This window comes from Lutjanus erythropterus, chromosome 23 (genome assembly GCF_056507025.1).
Source record: "Lutjanus erythropterus isolate fLutEry1 chromosome 23, fLutEry1.hap2, whole genome shotgun sequence".
In the NCBI taxonomy this organism is placed as follows: Eukaryota; Metazoa; Chordata; class Actinopteri; order Lutjaniformes; family Lutjanidae; genus Lutjanus; species Lutjanus erythropterus.
This window is the reverse complement of record NC_139339.1, coordinates 23,454,247-23,472,460: the sequence shown is the minus strand read 5'-3', so window position 1 is coordinate 23,472,460 and position 18,214 is coordinate 23,454,247. Positions and strand designations below refer to the sequence as shown.

At 39.4% G+C, this 18,214-nt stretch overlaps 1 protein-coding gene across 1 annotated transcript in view; it reads left to right on the top strand.

Annotated features, from left to right (window-relative positions):
* LOC146306201 (mitogen-activated protein kinase kinase kinase 11) overlaps positions 1-18,214 on the top strand; it is a 72,683-nt gene that overhangs the window by 18,221 nt on the left and 36,248 nt on the right. The window lies entirely within an intron of this gene.

Genomic DNA, 18,214 nt, shown 5'->3' with positions numbered 1-18,214 from the left:
TAAGTGGATAATTAAATTTCTGCCTTCAAAGCAGAGATCAGTGTTTGAATAACTACAACTCCGCTCTGCTCACTGCAGACATTTTAAGTCTGTAAAGAATACGAAATTAATGCCAAAAACGCACACTAATGTTCGTGTAAGGTCTCTGCTGATCACAGACAAATCATGTCATGTAATATTATAGTCCTTTTTCCACTGCAGGGACTTTTCATAGAACCTAAGAACCTTTGTAGTGACTCAGAAACTCTACCTGCATTTTTACCTTAGTGATCATGGTCTAAATATAGTTCCTGAGCTGTAGTTCCTGGCCCAAAAAAGGCTCTGGAGTTCTCAGAACAATCCTATTTTGTTTGCAGTTGTGTTGTCATTGCCATATTTAAGTCCTCAGAACATCAGCGCGCCCTCCCACCTCTACCTTCGTACCTTGACCTACGGGGTCACGCAGTAATGCTTGTAAGGAAACTGCACTAATGAAGGTTAAATTTCAACACATGAGCGGTGGAAGCTTGTTAATAAGTGACCGTTTCCAGAAGCTCACAGCCTTTTACCTGCCACCACATACTTTACACAGGGAATCATTTATAACCCCCTCTGACAGCATCATTAATGTAGATGCCCTGGGACAGAATATTCCCTTGTGTGTGTGTTGGAGGGTGTGTTGCAAACTGTCGCTCACATGATGATTAGCTTGTAGCTTGTGTACCACAACAGGCTTGATAGCGGCAGGTTTGTCCTGGTTATAAAGCCAGGTTTGATTTCCCTTTTTGCTACTAGACCATAATATACTGTAATCAATGGCTGTTTGTTCTTTGTCCTATAACTTGAGTGCTTAATATTGATTTTGCATTTTGTCTCTTATAAACCATGTAGGACCAACACTGCTGGGAATTTAGTTGAACCTGTTAAACAAAGCAAGAAATGCCACCATTAGAGGTTTACTTTGACACAGGCAGGGATAGTTAGGGTTTTTATTGATACTGATATTGATACTTGTCGATACAACTTGTGCAATGGTTCAGTAGTCTTTTAACTGTGGTCATTTCCCTTCTGGTGAAAACTATTTGAAATGAGTCCTCCCTGGTTGTCAGGACAACTCACACCAAATTTAAATTTACGCTACTTAGCATTAGCGATTTATGCTGTGCTAACTATTGTGAAGGGCTGTGCATCTTTGACAATACACATGCTAACAGCCCTGTGACATTCTGCTGTCCTCTCCTGTGTCATCCAGTTATGGAGAATGGGTTGCTAAATACTAACTGTGATGCTAACTGAGTCCTGAGATTATAACTACAGAATTATTTTTCTGACAGTAATGAGTGTTACTTTGATTTGATGAGGTCAAGACAGTCTTGGTATCAGACCTGCAAGAATTCACTGAGGATGTAACGTTAGCTGTTAGCTGCTGCAGCTGCTTGGCTAAAGCAGTCACATATGCTGCACTGTTTCAGATGTATAGAGCGCTGTATTTGTAAGTGTTTCATGAGGTTGCTGGTGTTTCCCTCTAAAGTGGGCCCACAGTGAGTGAATGTTAAGCCCTCTCAGCCATTGTTTGGGAGCACAGAACGTAAACGGTTAGGAGTTTGAAAATGCCAGCTATGTTGAAGGGAATTAACGTTAAAGTTTCAGTTCATACCGAAAGCAGCATTGTTTGTCCTTAGCTTATCAATATTTCAAAACTGACCAATCAGGAGCAACTGTCAATTCAACAGTGTCTCTCGATGCCCATCCCTTGTTACAGCAGTTGTAGCGTGGCTAACGTTAGCTGCGTTAGCCTCACCCTCTGCACTTTTGCAGGTGGTTTCTAAGGTGGAGGGTACCTCAGATTCTCCTCATTATGAAGTCACAAAATGATTCATTGTGGCTCACAAGAATGACTGTACAATATGTGGTTAACTAGCTCACTGTTACGGATAGAAGTGATTTAGTAGGTTAGCTAGCTCACGTTATTGCACAGTGATTTATGGGTAAGCTTTTATCAGTGTTGCGCTTATGTGTTTGTTTGATTGTTTTTACAAACTATGCTGATTTATGTTTGCTAATAATAGGTTGGATTCATGTTCATGTGTATTTTCAGACATTTTAATTTAAGCAATGATTTCGGGGACCCTCTGCAGTAACTTTGAAGACCTCCTAGGGGCCACGGACCTCCTGTTGAAGACCCGTTTTTTTAAATCACTGTAAATTAAAAAGAAAAAAAAAAAATATATATTTCAACAAAAAGTAGAAGATGCATTCTGAAATCCACAGGAGGAAAAAAGGTACAAAAGACAAAACCAAAAACACAGAACACCAACTCAGATTCATACACAACAACATTAAAGATTACAGTGATAATGTGCTACAAGAACAATCAAGAAAATCCCTGCAGCATGATGGCAGAGACATCAGGCTCCATGTAGCTCATAGGATTCACAACTTTATAGAACTGGCCTGTTTTTGAATGTAATATTCCAATTTGCACTAAATCAAACAGCACGCACTGCCAGCCTTTATTCATTAATTCACTTTAATAAAATGTTCTTCCCCGCAGCATAAGTCAGATTACAGTACAACCTCTTATTGTTTTTTGATGTTACAAACCTGCTCGACAGCTTCAGGGTGAGAGACCTCTCTACTTCCAACACTAATATTTTAATAGCTCAACAGTTGAAGCAACACACTTGTTATTGACTTAAGTGGTGAAATTCGACAACGGTGACAATCTGGAGAGGTGAGACTGGACAAACCTGATCAACAATTGCTGATAGCGCAGCGTGGAGAGTGTCTTATAGTAAATGCGTCATCTGAAGTGTTTCAACACACTCCATCATGCAGAGCGATATACAAACCACATTATAATAAATCAAGCATTGGGGATTTCAGATACTAGTGAGAGCGCTGTGGCATAGAGGATGATTGGGTCTGAATCATAAGTTTATCTTGACACACATCAAATGAAACAGAAATTCCACCTCAGACTGATTGCAAAATCTTCTCTGCAGAGCGATCAGTAAGTTGTGGCCTGCTCGGTGAACTCACTGACGTTGCCTAATTCCTGCTCTCACTGAACAACGTATTGCGTGCCCCTGAAACTTCAGCTGAGTGAGCGCTGGTTTCATCTGCTGCACTATGATTATGCCCTATCACTCTCTCTCGCTCGCTGGCTGCCTGGTCAGAGGTTGCCAGACTGTCTGTCAGCCTATGGCCTCGTCCCTCAGGGGACAAAGCTCCCGTTCTTCCTGGGGAAAGCCCCCACCCTGCCGGAATTCTCCCTTCGCCTACGGGTGCAGGGCAGGGAGGGGGGGGCGGGGGGGAGGAAGGTAGAACCGATGTGGGTATTTAAAAGCCAATATGGATTGTTTTTTGCTTTGAACGGATGTTGAGCACCTTTAAATTTTACCATTTCAATGTGTAGAATTTGTACTTTCTGTATGTCTCATGTTTTTTTGCAGATTTTTTTTTTCATCTGTACCTAATTTTGTGGCTACAAAAATGATTTTTCAGACAATATCTGCCTGATACAGTCCCAAACTGGTATCAGTCCAACCCTGCCTGGGATTGGAGGGGGTGAGGAATGATAGCACACACGAGAAATGCGCTGAGAGATGGAGATGTAGCTCCAGCGTCAAATTATAGAGAAAACATAATTAAGTGAGGTGCAGAGTGAAGAGGCAGAGAGCAGAGCATTGTGGGGCTGACTTTCACATCTGGCATGTTATCGTGACAGGGCTGGATGGTTAGAGAGAGATTGTCCCGCAACTGAAAGGTTACACCCTCTATCACTGCATGTTCAGCACCGGCCGCATGTCCTCTAAAATGTCCTTGAGCAGGACGTTGACCGTGTAAAAGCTTTCGCTCTTTGTATGTCAGGCCCAGCCCCCTGTAGTTACTGTTGTCAAGCCTGCCTCGCGTGGCATATACGTAATTTACACAATGATAACGATGGGAGATTAACCACTCGAAATTTATGGTAATGTTTGAAACAATGGGTTGTTTATTTCAGGTGGACAGCAGCAGACTTTTTATTTCTAGCTTACAACTATTGATTTTACCAGCTGAAATGTCAGATTTTATCCAGTGTTGCTAGCTAGCTAATTAAGCTAATGTCAGCTCCATGACTTGGTTGAAAATACTGTATCCAGTCAACATTTTAATGTTTTCAACTGACTTGTTTAAAAGCAAGGTCTGAGGCAAACATACTCTTCAACTTGTAAATAAGAAAATGTTTTGTTGTACTGTACGGAGACCGGTTGTGCATGCAGTTTTTTAAATGCCTTTATCCTAAGATCAGTATATGCACAACTTACCACTTGAAATTTTTAGAAATGTTTGAAACAATGGGTTATTTATTTCAGGTGCACAGATTTAGACTTTTTATTTCTAGATTACAACTGCTGATTTTTTTTTTTTCCTGCTGAAATGACAACATTTGCTGGCAGATTTTATCAGGTAGCTAATTAAGCTAACGTTAGTTGAAGATACTGTATCCAGTCAAATTTTATGTTTTCAACTGACTTGTTTAAAAACAAGAATCTTATAAATGGTATCTTAGCTGAAAGATTGTGGATAAAGCTAACAGGTGCCAGGCAAAAACTCAACATACTCATTACCTTGTAAAGAACAAAACAGCATAGTTCTTGTATTGTACAGAAAAGCGCTGAACGGCGCTGGTTTAGTTTAACCTAATGCTGGCTTTTTACATCTAGCAATTGCATTCACACTCCAAAAGTCATTAAAGTGGTGTTCTCTCACTGAACAAAAATTGTAAGTATCATAAACTTTCGTTCACCACAGAGCTTATTTTCTGTAGTAATCCAAAATCCAGTGGAAAAAACCCACTGGCTTTTTGTCACAGGAACCAGAGCGAAGCAGTTTATGTTTGAGTAGATAAACATACAGTTTAACACATTACTTATACTTTGGCTTGTTCTATTTTTAGTTTTGTAGAGGCTGAAGTTCTGTGTGGGCATTGCCACCCATCTGATTTAGCAGATACCCACTATGTCCTTTATCTGCCAGGACTTCTTTGAAATACAAGGTCACTACACTGGTAATGATGTCAGAGCAATTTCCCTCAAACTATTTCACTTCACTTGAAATTTCACACTTTCTTTTTCACAAGTAGTTGAACAGATTTTGGACATTAGGCTGCATTTTACTTGAAAACCAAATAGACCTAAGGCGCTTGTTAAAAAACATAAGAAGAACGTGGGAAAAGAAATTAGTCCGTGTTTTTCCAGGATGGATGTGGTTATACTTAATCAATCGGGTAAGCTTACGTTAAATCATCCCTGGAACGTTCCATGAAAAAAAAATCCCCAACACTGGGATTCCAGCTAAGCTAACTGTTGAGTCAGTCCCAGCACCAAACTCATATCTAGGCCGCTGCTGGTAGGAGTCATGTCTGCAACTGACACACTCTTGTCTCTGAACAAGAAACAATGCCAAACAGAGTCCCGTTGCCATGGAGAGCTGTCACGGTGTGTTTGTGGCGACATTGTTGGTTTCGTCTCTCTGTCAGGAAGACGTTCTGTCTGGACAAGACTGATCTAGTCATGATACTCACCGTTATCCTTTGAAGGAGAGGCGCATTTCCTGCTCTGTTTGCCACTTTTGTCAACACACATTCTGAAAATGTGATACCAGGTGGAAGATAACAGAGGCCAAAGATAAAAATTTGGTATATTCTTTTTATAGTACTCCAATAAAATTAATAGAAATGACACATTCTTGAGAATTGAGACAAATCATGTCCTGCCGGTATATTACATATATTTATGATTCATTCAATGTTTTGATCTTCTCTGATTTTCTTACTTCCTAAATTTGCTCTGTAGTTGAAAACACCCTTATCCCAGACAAGAATTCGCAACTTTGAACAATTTAAAAATGTGTTAAAAGCCTCACCATCTAAAATTAACAATACTTACAAACATAACTTTGGTATAAAAGTGTGCTGTTATGTTGTAATGTCGGCCCTTTAAAGTTGTGTCTCAGATTTCTGTCAACTCTGTCAGATTTTTACAAAAACATGAAATAATCGGGCATAAAAAGGGTTAGCTGTACCATAAGGACCCCTGTCTCACTTCCTGTTTTACAAAAGGCAGGGATACAGCTCAAGCACTGGTAAGCGTTCTATTTTTTGACCAGTTCATTACATAATGTTGCTATCAGATGTGTCTCAACCATAACCTGTCATCTCTGTAGCCCTTTTAAATCAAAGCTCAATAAGAATTATGGTTTAAAAATATGTATTTTGATCAGCATTAAGAAAACTCTGAGCAGCTTAGAAGATCGTGTAAAGGAATATGTATTTCTGAATTGTGGCGTTTGACCATTAGACTCATTTCAGTGGTCAGGGTTTTTTGGTCGGACCTGAAACATGGCTCGGTTACATGCTGGAGCCGTGGACACCCAACACTATATAAGCCCCACGAACTGACTCTTTCAGTCCAAATCAAGCCAGCAGTTCACTTCAGCTCACTTCAGTTCCAAAAACCCGACACTGAAGAAGAAAAAAATACCAACCTGTCACTGTCCTCTGGCTCTGGAGGCTCAAACATGTTTGGACATGTCTAATAAAGCTGGTAGGGAGAGCGTCCATGTCTCAGGTGGTTTTCAGGTGATAGTGGTGTTTGACACTGAGACAGCGGAGCGGACACACCCTCAGCTGTCTGTGGTGTGACAAACTCAAAACACATTTATTGTTGCTTTACATGAGCTATAAAAAACATTTTGGCAACTCCATAAGACGTCATCTCCGTCAGATTCTCCATCTGATGGAACTGACTCCTGCATTTAATAAAAAATTAAATCACTTGGATGTTGGCCTATTACAAGGTTTAACAGCCAGGAGCTTATATAGATATTTTAAAAATATATTTTCTAGCATAATTTAAAAGTAAAAATGAAAAAAACCCTGAACATATGTTTTTGTCCCAATTCTCAAGAATGAGTGACTTAGTAAGGTCCAAGCTTTAATCTTAAAATTTTTCATTAATTCCTGTAAATCCTGACGTCCTACATACAGTTCTCACAAGCAAAAGACCTCAAGCTATTTGTGTTTGTGCTGTTTCTATAGCTCTCTATACAGCATGAAGGTCATTAAGAGTGTGAGTCTTTTTTTTCCCCCCATGATTCCCTCCACACTACTTTGTCTGTTATCTTGTCCAGACTTCAGCGCTCCGTTTCAAACCTCTTAACATTTTCGGTTCAGTTTTGAAGATGTCAGCGCTGCAGCAGACTTCATGTTATGTGGGTCAGCGGCTGATTTGGACACAGCGTGTTGCAACACGGCGTCCAGTAAGCAGCTGACTAATGCGGCAGGCGTCGTCGGTGCGATGGCGGCCGTGGTGCTGGAGAGAGGAGGAAGGCCTGACGGGGGCTGAACTGTGGATGCACTCGATCTGCCTCGGCTCAGGAAGTGGAAGAAGAATGTGGCGTGTATGTGTGCTGAGACTGCTAAAATGCTCACTGCTGTGGATTTGCATGTTTGTGTCTATGTGTCAGTGCATGTGTGCATGCATGAGTGTGTGTACAGGTAGGCTATATCTGTCCCATAAGTGCAGAGACATTTATATGCATGGGGACTGTACTGTGTGTTTATTATATGCATGTGTTGTGGAACTGTCAGGACCTGTTATGTATGTGCCTGTTGGCCTTTGTGATAAATCTGTGTGTGTGTGTGTGTGTGTGTGGGTGAATGCACTGGTGTAAGATAGGCCTGTGGACAGGGACTGTTATATTGTCCCTTTCCCAGCATGACTGTAGTTCTGTTAACATCACAAGACAGATTAAAGAGTGTCTGTCTGTCTGTCTCTTGACAAACAGTTGATCCATCCAGCTCTGCCCCGAGTCTCATGCTCTGGATACGGTTGTTGAGCACAGGTTTTGGTTTTGGTCTCAGACCTGGCAACCTCACTGCGACAACACGAATTCAATGAGCTGTGAACAGTCGCTGCACCCAGCTGTTCGCCAAAAAGTGGTTACATCATGAAACTGCAAGTTGTCATTCTATATTTCTGTTCAAGCATGAATTAAACAAAGGAGACACATGTTAATGTGTGAGTTTTAAAGGTAGTTAGCATTAAAGCATTCTTCATTTCTCCTCAAATTTTCAATAAAAACAATGAGTCATACCCAGAGGAAAACTGTTTCTTTTTTTTAAGTAAATGAGATTCTTATTTTGAAATCTCTCCCTTTTGAGAAAAAAGGAGCAAAACAAAACAAGCAGGAGATCTTTTGCTGAGCTCAAAGGCGTCTCAGAGGTTTCTCCTTGATGACCGTATGGAGCAACAAGACTTTAATTTGACCCTTGAGATGAATTTAAGATCTCATTTAAGACAAGTGAGTTTTCTTTTAGATCTCACATTTATCTCAAGAGCTGATTATTAAAGACAAATTTAAGATCAATGCAGTGAGAGAGAAAAAGAAAATTTTTAGATGTTAAATTGGGCTCAAATTAATCTCGAGCTGAAACAAGACAAAGGCTATTTCTCAGGAGCCAAATTTAAGAAGTAAGAGAAAATGGTAAAAGTCTCACATTGGTCTTCAGTTGAGTTCATTTATGGTTAGGGGACACAGACAAGACAAAGACAAAATTTTATTTTGAACTTTTCCTTTCTTCTGCGGATGTTTATCTTTTTCTTTTGCCATTTTTATATAACATGATTTTAGGTATAAGTCAACTTTATTGTCACACGTACAGTAATACAGAGTACTACATACAGTGAGAATTAGTCTCTGCATTTAACCCATCTTAGTACTGGGAGCAGTGGGCAGTGACCAGTTCCATTTCTAAGGGGTCAGGGGTACTGATTGGAGAATTGACCTGGCAATGAAGTTTTTGAAGTGGGCTTCCTGTTAGACAAAGTTTGGTAAAAGAAACCCTCACAAATGATTAAAAAATCCTAATTATGGCCAAATCTCTAATAATGGAATGGTCAGAAGTGTTCAACATGGGGCAATTATACTGTTGATCACCCTGTCTGAGTTGCCACGTGATAAACTCTGGGCTAATATTTTATTGGCAATGTCCAAAACTTGCTACACACAGGTTGCAATAATAGTAGCAGCAAAAGTAGCAGCAGAACACCATAACCAACATGGATGTTCAGCATTGGGTGAATAAAGTTACAGTTTAATATATAAGATACAGTTCATTATGATTACCAATGAACAAGGTGCAGACCACTTTCAAAATAAAGGTCTGGTAATGGTAATTTTGGCATTTCCATGATGGCCTTGAGTTTAACATGAAACCTTTCAGTGGGTTGCATCTGGCCTCTGGTCTGCATTTTGCCCAGGTCTGCCTTAGACACTCAACAATTAAGGTAATGGCACAGGGACACGGACAAAGCTGCCATATTCGCTGTATCATAACCATTATCTGGATTGTAACTTGTTGCAACTGAGCTTTATGATACATGTAAATGGTTAATGAGTACTGTGTAGTGCATCTATAGACATTAATAGCCTCATTACTGATTGGGCCTCAGGGCAGTGGGTCAGACAGGAATGTCCTACACAGCAAGGCCTTTTTCTCTCATACACACTGGATTTTAAATTTACAAGAAATCATTACAGACCAGATCATCTTGTCTCACACTGTTGTTCAAGGTTGTTCAACATTCAATAAATGTGTAAAATGAGTCTAAGGATGATCTAACAATACTGGGGCTAACTTGATAACTTATTGGCTGATATTTGGACGTTTCTATTATTATTTATTCTGATAATGATGGCAGAGAAGTACTGGTTATAATATCTGATTTGACAATTAATGTCCAAGCATTTAATTTGAGTTCTTAGCCAAAATGCTTCATAAAAGCCAAAATATGTAAATGAAGTTGTTTGAGGAACTTTACAAAGAAAAACTAACTTAACATTTGAGGAGTCTGAACTTGTTTTTGTGTGTGTTATGGTGATGTCAGATTTGGTTAGATGTTAGATTTGGTTCGGTCCGGGCGGTGGAAAATCAAATCATCCATCTTTGCTCTCTACATCTAAGCTTTTCTTACTCTCACATGTGCATAAACTACATGCTAGATGAACTTTTTAAAGTACAAGAAGCGTGGAATTATCTAATTTCTATCAGCCACAAGAAGCAGGTAATTATGGTTTATCATACTGGCTTAAAAAATCCATGTCGTGCATCAATACATGGTACATATAAAGTATGACATCTGTTTCTGCAGACTCAATTTGAGCCACATTTGATAATCTGTATATCTCAGCGTTGGGTGGTCCAGCTGTCACAGCACACCCATACACCCTTGAGACTTAGCCTACACCTTTGTGTGTGTGTTGTGGATCACCGGTGTGTGTTCATGTGTGCATGCAGACACGTCCCTCAGCTACATGTGAGTGTTAGTGCAGAGATTTCTCATACTTTTGCTGCTTGTGTGCAGCTGGGTGTATTACTAAAAAATGGACCTGGAATGTGAGTGTGTGTCCTCTGTTAAGTGTCTGTGTGCGCATCTGTTCGCCCACGTAGAATGAGTGCTTTGTGTGTGTGTGTGTGTGTGTGTGTGTGTGCACCATTATCTCTAACTGTGCTTTCTAGGCCCAGGCAGCCACTTTTAGCTGTGCCCTGTCTCACTCAATCATATGATAACGATCAACATTCAGCACCTCTGCTCGCTCCACGACAGCACCCACACTTCCCTCCCGCCTGTCTCCGTCACTGTCTGCTGCCACGTGACCCCTCTTAACCTCCGTTTCCTAAAATAGCGCTCTGCTTATTGTGCACAATGAGCAGAAAGCAGGAACAATGAAATCAACTTCTGCAGGGTTTTTTTTTTGTTTTGTTTGTTTGTTTGGTTTTTTTTTTACATTTTGATCAGAAAGAGCCCTACCCCCGGAGGCTAATCGGCCAATACCTGCGTCACTTCCTGGAAGTGGGGGTAATGACGCAGCGGGTGGAAATAGGGGTGACTGACCAGGGCTTGTTTTCACCAGACGCTGACCGGCAGGCGGACAAAAGAAGTGGAGCAAGGGATCAGGGCCTGTTGCAGTAAATACCAGCGCCCTCCCTCCAACGCCACCTCCTCCCCTGAGGACCTGTGGAATTGACAGAAACAATGACTCAGCCGTAGAATGGACAGAAATTGATTTTCTGCAAAAAGGTTAAATGAGCAGCCACTTTTTTTTCCCCCTCACTGTAGAGGTTGTTTTTGTTTTGGCCATCGGCTGCTTTTTCCTATTTTATTGTTTGTGCCTTCGTCTCGAGGCAGATGTCGATGGGAAAGTTTGTGACGGACATACCTTGGAGCAGTTTTCTAGCCATTTAAAAAGCTGTCTGGCTGTTAGAATAACGGGAGGTGGTTAAGAATGTCAAGTAAAAACCTCCATTGATTGTTTGTCTGTGTACCTGTCATCATCTTAGAGATGGAATGGACAAAATCACACATGTTGTCGCTGTGGAGCTGTGTGAAATAGTGGTGTAAGTGCCAGAGACGGGCACAAAAACACCAAGAAGTCCTTTTACAAATTACAAATATGTGTTCATCAGATGTATTCAAATAAAGTACAAGTAATTTGTACAAAACCCAAGTCCAAAAAAAGTTGTAACACAGTGGAAAACACATAAAAAACAGAATGCAATGATTTGCAAATCCTTTCCGACTTATATTCAGTGTTTATATTATATTATTTTATTATATTATATTCATATTTACCACTATGTTACATCACCTTTTCTTTTAACAACCCTCAGTAAGTGTTTGGAAACTGAGGACACTAATTGTTGAAGTTTTGAAAGTGAAATTCTTTCTCAACTTTGCTTGATGTACGACTTCAGCTGCTCAACAGCACCACGCATCTGGACAGGTCCGGACTGCCAGCAGGACAGTCTAGTACCCGAACAGGGACGTATCTGAAAAAGACGTTGTCTTGATGGCGGCATATGTCGCTCCAAAACCTGCATGTACCTTTCAGCATCAATGGGGCATTCACAGATGTAACAGTTACCCATGATGACACTAACACTCCCCCGATACCATCTCAGATGCTGGCTTTTGAACTTTGCACTGGTAACAATCTGAAGGGTCCTTTTCTTCTTCAGCCTGGAGGACATGATTTGTGAAAACAATCTGAAATGCGTAATGTTCCAAACAGCCGTTCTTGAGCGTTGCACAACTTCCTCAAGTCTGTTGACAAGTTTTTTGGATGGTGTTGCAGGCATTAAATTCAGAATAAGTGACTGTTTACAAAAAAGAAAATTTATTTGCACTCTATTCAGTTGAAAATAGGTCGAAAAGGATTCACAAATCATTGCATTCAGTTTTTATTTATGTTTTGCATGGCATTCCAACTTTTTTGGAATTTGACTTTGTAATTTCGAAATACAAAACTGCACTTTGTACAAACTGAAATGGACACATTCAAGGTAGCCTCAATATGGGTCAGACTTTCACCCCCCTACACTGACAATCAGGAGATCTTAGAGGTGTGACGCTGCAAATTTACAGCTGCATGCTGGCCGGCCTCAGGCCGTCTTCACCAGAAAAACTGCCGTGTAGGTCGTCTGTGCAAGCAGTTTAATTATGTTCATTATTAGGTGGTGACCTTTAGTGGCTGTAGTAATTATGACAGGGGTGCTATAAAGAGTGAGGAAGCCCCTGTAGGGAGGGATAGGTCAAACACAAGGCTTTCACCAAGGGATCTGGATTGTGTCTCGTGTAAAACCAAAAGTTAACGCTGAATTATTTAAAGTTTCTCAAAGCTACTACAAGAAACCTCAATATTTAGTTGATTTTGGAGGAAGTGGTAGTGTTTTCACCACTGTAAGCACAAAATATAGCGTCAGAAATAAAATTGTGGCAAATAGGTTTCTAGCTAATCTGAATGTTTACGAGTTCAAGAGCACACATTTGCTAACTGATCTTTTTTTGGGTTATATTTTAGTGTCATTCAGTAAGCTTTTTTTTGGAATGCATTTTTGGGGGTTTCTACAACTCAAAGATTAAAGTTTATTTAAAGAAGAAAAGTAAATTATCCCAACAAAACCTTATTAGTTGGTAAAACTTTTACAAAACTTAAAGAGTTTGAGTTGCGCTCAAAACTCAATCTTTTGAAATAAGCTGCCATGAAAGTTTGAGTTTTCTCTCTAAACTTTTTCATGTGTATCCAGGGGAAATTTGCACCAAAACCAAAGTAGCTTCTTTCCTCTAGCACAGTTTAAACCTGGTTATAAACATGTGTCTTATTTGAGAATAAAATTACATATTGAGTGATGTATTTTAGTATTTCAAATAATCAAATACACGCAAGTATTCTGTTACAAATCACATCTTATTTTTTTCTGCCCAGCAACATACGAATGATAAAATATTCAGAAGTAATTAAATATGTATTTAAAATACATGTAATTTGAACACTGCCCATCTCTGGAAAGTACATTATGAAAGAGCTAAGTCTCCTGTCCCTTTCAGTGTTCACACACACACACACACACACACACACACACACACACACACACACACACACACACACACAGAGCAGACAACACAACCTCTTGTGATGCATTCCTTTGTGACGTCAAACTCGCTGCCTCTGGGCTACGAGGCACAGCACAGGATGTCTGACAGAGAGACAAAGACAGACAACAAAGAAGGAAAGAGAGGGAACCGTTCATATGTGCAGAAGAAGATACATTTCATATTTGTGTGGTTTAAGGAAAAAAAAAAGACTGGAGAAAAATAGATTTCTCAGTCAAAAGAAAGAGGGGAAAAAAAAGGAAAAAGAGCGCCGAGCCCAGAAAGTCGGAAAGTGACTGCAAATAGCAGGAGTCTAACTTCCCTATAATAAGTCAAATTCTTTGCTGCTTCTCCTCCCTGCGTTTGACGGCCAGCCCTTGCCCTGAATGATGCCCGGCCTGCCAAGCAAAGAGGAAGGGAGGCACGGCTGCCGATCATACTGAGACATGTGATACAGAGTCACACCGCAGTGACCGACATCCTCTGCATTATATTCTATTTTCATAGAAACAAAGCCTTCCAACGGCGTGTGGTTGCATAACACTGGCTGGTTACCAAAGTGTGTTTACTTATAGCTTATTACATTTTACAGTGTGTACTTTGCTCGTGTGGGATTTCTGTGTTTACATCTATGTTTAGAGAGCTATTCTTCAATATCAGTCATCCATATCGACAACACTTTCTGTGACGCCCATGTCTATAATGTATCATAAACACACTTAGAATGCATTATATTCTGCTTATAGCACTGTATAAAATAGTTACAAGCACTCATAAATATTTGTAACTCTTTATATCAATAATTGTAACATATTAAAAGCATTTAGTAACGTCAAGTACCATAATACCTCATAACTTGAAGTTAAGTAATGAAATTCCTTGGAAAAAACTAAAGGAAAAAGAAAAAAGCATCAGTAAATCAAATAGGCCACATGACATATAATTGATTAACATTACTGTATTTCTGCCATCTGTTTTTTATTTTTATTTAGCCATTCTGTAAAGGTTAGGGTCAGTGTATTATAATACACTACGATCATGTAAAAAAGTCACTGAGTGAGTGAGTATTATCATATTTGACCATATAAAATGCTTAATAATGTGTTATGATTATTGTTACAGAACATTATCAGTATTTATGTGTAAATAATTTAAGAAAAATTAAAATGTCTCTAGTTTTGGTCATATTTAGGTAAGAAAAGTAACCCATTTATTAGCTTTAGCCTGGTTTTGGTAATTCATTGGTCAAAAGGCATGTAAACATCCTGGTTAAAACGGGTCTGAATTTAGTGAAAAAGTGTTGGTTTTTTTTTTTTTTTTTTTTTTTTTTTTTGTTGTTGTTGTTTATTTTGTTGGAATGTAGGTTACATAATCTGGGCTGCACCTGTAAAGATTACTCTAATTTAATCTCTAGTTATAATCAGAGTTTAGCAAAATCAAGTTTAAAATGTAAATCCAGATTCAAAAATGGCTAAAAAGTCAACATTACTTTGTTTGCTAGCTAGCTAAAAAGATTTCACGTTACATTGTTTGCCAGCTAGCTTCGAAGTGAGTTAGCCTAGTTAGCCTACTCATGAACAGAGAAGAAGCCGTAATTTTGTCTCCATTAAGAAAAAGTTGTCAAAATAATGGAGTAATATGGCCAAATAATAGAAAATTTAAAAATGGACGACAGGCGCAGTCAAGAAAAACCAAACAGGGACTGGCAGACCATTTTAGCGCATCAACTAGAGTTAAAGAAAGGAACTTATTCTGCTCTATCCATCTCAAAAGGGCAGCCATTTTGAAAGTGAAAGCTAATCAAGTGTAAGTTTAAAGTTAATACTGGACCACGTTTTAGTCAAGTTTACAAATGAATCCTTGTTGGTGCAACTTACCCATATTGTTGTTGGTTCTGCAGGATTCCAGTGACTGTATTTGAAGGTGGCGTTACGCTCTACAACACATCAAGTATCACCACAAAACACACAAAAACATTTTGTGTTTTCAACCAAATCAAGTCCAGTTGTTATTTTATTTTGGCTGAACGGTAAAATGCAGAAAAACAGGAATGGTCTCAATCTTGAGCAAGTTGAGTGTTGGCTGTTTGATTGAGCATTATGACCACGGCGGGGGGGAAAACACTCCAGGAAATGCTTAAACATCCTGTCAGACCACCTTCTTCCTTCTTGCATGAAATGAATTTTGCTCAGTCATGATACTTCACTGTATCCTTTCTGTCTTCTGTATGCAAGTCCGTTAGTTACTTCTGATCCACCCTTTTACAAACACTACACACTGTCAATCTAGACAGCAGAAGTCAGATTTTAAGAGCTGAGACTACAGTTTCTGTGCTGCGTGACGCATGACATATGCAGTGTTTTGATTTTATTGTATCCCTGACAGCAGTTTTGGAGTCCTGCAAAAGTTGAAAGAGTTTCAGAAGTGTATAAACCTTTTGGCTTCTCACTCAATAACTGATGCAAATCAGCAGATCCCTGCAGAACCTGAGACAACTTTTTGAAAAATTATCCTACTTTGTCTGCAAGAAATAGCTAAATTAAGACAGGGCTCGTAAACATGAATATTTTCACACAGTAAAATAATCACTGCAAGCATATCTGACAATCTACGTCATCATTGGTCTCATTTAACTACTACCAGTTATAGACTGTTCACCCTGTTAGTGGAGGTGGCCGGGTTCACTTTGTTCTTATATGAACTGCATTATTGTATCTGATCAAGTTTGCCTTTGACAAAATCTGAACTTGAAGTGTCCTAAAGGAGTTTAGTCATTCTGACACATTTAATGGGCTGCTGTTTGTTGGTGCTTTCTGTCTTGTGTTGTAGTGAGGGCATATCAGACTGCGCAGTATACAGTATTTCTTTGTTGCTGCTCTGAAAATATGAATGGATACTCAGTGCTGTATCCTCAGTACTGTGATGTGCAGTGTGTGTGCCGTCATAAGAAGCTGCGTGACTTTTTTATGAAAGGAAATTATCTGCGCCTTACATCAGTGAGATTTCATATAGTTTCCCCACAATTTCACTGCAAAACAAACCTCAAACTTTTTAAATGCAGTAGAGAGTGCATCCTGTAGATAACATAAATATTACCTACCTTGAGCCTGATTGGTAACTGAGTGCACATAAGTTGTGACATGATGGTAGCCTGCAGGTACCAGATAAGATATACAAAGGATGAATATCAGCATAAAGACATAATGTTGTTTGGGACATTTGCTTGTTGCGCATCTTACACTGATTTAATAGATTTGACTGATTTGTAAGTCCAGTCTGTTTCAGCAAGTGTTCTCATAATAGTGGGTTTTTTTATGCAGTTGGGACATTGAACGCTGTTGTGTACTGTGAGCTACTGTGATGATCAGAGCCCATGATGCAAGTCTGGGTGGTTTTCCATACAGGGTAGCGCTTTGTGTATGGCTGACACAGTGCTTGATATTAAATAAATGATAAATAATAAACAGTCAGTTGACTAAGTTGTGTAAAATGCGTAAATGAAGCAATAATTCTTTGTCTTCAGTTATTTCACAAATTGTAGCTCTGCGTCATTATTTATGCCCCTTCAGCTGACTCTTCATAAAAACGAAAACCAGTATTAAAGGTTTGCATCAGCTTTTCAACGAACTTTAAAATATTCAGCAGTTTTCATACATTATTATCTGACTTCTAAAGCCAGCATGGCAGTGGAAGTTTAGTGTCAGCTTTTCAACATCCAGCATTCACACCACAGTTTCTTCAGAAATTGCCTCTTCTGGTTCTTCCTGAGTCTTCCTTTTATTTCACAAATTATTATTTATACCCCTTTATCTTATTCATCATACAGATTAAAGCCAAAATTACAATGTTGTATCAGTCTTAAAATAGTCCATATTTTTTGTACATTGTTGGTATAATTCAGTTTTGATAGCCCACAATGCAGTTTAGTCTCAGCTTTTCAGTGTCCAGCATTCACACAGAATTTGCCTTTTTATTTATTCATTATTGAACACTTTTGGGTCCGATATTCCTGCAGCTGCTTCACAATAATTCTGCATCAGAATAAATGGAAAAATTCATGTGAATGCCCGATCAAGTTCTAAGAACATCTGGGAAAGTGGTCAAAAGTTTTGGTATAAGACTTAGAGAATTTTTGACATCATACACACAGAAACTGGACAGATGTGTTGCATATTGATATTTTGCTCGCATGTAATTTCCAATATTTCATCATAACCTTGTTGCTGTCCACACAGAGTGACCTAGATTAGTTGAAAATATTAAAAACTATTAGCATTTTCCCTGATAACAGGTCAGATAGGGTGATGGAGGAAGAGGTTAAATGTGCTTCAACTAGCACACAAGGACTTGCAGGCGTGTTCGGTGTTCTCAGGGGTAGAGCTATCTTGTAACAGGAAAGACTTGGAAAAAAGAGTCAAAAATATACTGGAGCACACAGACTAAAGGCAAAACACATTATTCAGTGAGTTGCATTCCCACAGCAGATGCAGCCAAGCCGTCACCCGGACACTAGGAAAAGTACAGCAACAACCCTACCCTGGTCACTGTACCGTCCATGTTGTTTTCATATAACTTCTTAAAAGCTCATGAACACACCAAAGTCGGAAGAACAACTTCCCACGTCGGGAAATGGGACCGTTGGGGGAACATGTGAAGGCAGCATAAAAGTCTTGGCTTGGCATGCCAGCTTAACCATGCTATGTCTTGTACCAAGCAGTAGAAGTAAGACATTCATGTTAGACATTGAACCTACT